Source organism: Bison bison, unplaced genomic scaffold (genome assembly GCF_000754665.1).
Source record: "Bison bison bison isolate TAMUID 2011002044 unplaced genomic scaffold, Bison_UMD1.0 scf7180017864317, whole genome shotgun sequence".
In the NCBI taxonomy this organism is placed as follows: Eukaryota; Metazoa; Chordata; class Mammalia; order Artiodactyla; family Bovidae; genus Bison; species Bison bison.
Window position 1 is genome coordinate 3,758,846 of NW_011494889.1, and position 538 is coordinate 3,759,383.

General features: G+C 63.2%; 1 protein-coding gene across 5 annotated transcripts in view; it reads left to right on the plus strand.

Moving 5' to 3' along the window:
- EPHX1 (epoxide hydrolase 1, microsomal (xenobiotic)) overlaps nucleotides 1-538 on the plus strand; it is a 37,641-nt gene that overhangs the window by 35,221 nt on the left and 1,882 nt on the right. The gene's annotated exons all lie outside the window — the stretch shown is intronic.

Sequence of the window (538 nt, forward strand, 5' to 3'; positions counted from 1 at the left end):
GGCAACTGAGGTTGGTGAGCACGGCTGTCAGGAGTGCTGGAGTCCCCTTGGGTCTGTGGGTTGTAGGGGGGCTCAAGGTGGCAGAGGGTCCCCAGGATGAAGGCCCTGAAGGGGTGAGTGCGTGTCAGGGAAGCTAGAGGGGCTGCAGGGTGGTGGGCGGTTATTCCAGGAGACAAGGACGGAGGCTGGCGAGTGGAAGCTGAGTTGGGGAGAGCAGTGAGGAAATGGAGGCCCAGGAGGCACCGCCCATGGGTGGCAGCCGCTGACGTGGGCAGAGGGGGAGGTCACGGAGAGTTCTGGGCTCTGGACGCAGGCTGGGCTGAGAGTGCCCCACACCGACTGGACAGGGCAAGGGCCCAAGGGGCGGGCGGGCTGGAGAGGGTGTGGAGCTTTCCAGAGTCCACAGGCCACATGCTCCAACAACAGGTACCAAATGATTATTTCCTCCTGGAGTGCGGGGCCCTGCAGTCTGGGTGGGCTTCACCTGCTCAGCAGTTCCTAGGCTGGAGAAGCAAAGGGGTATCCTGTGCTGAGCATG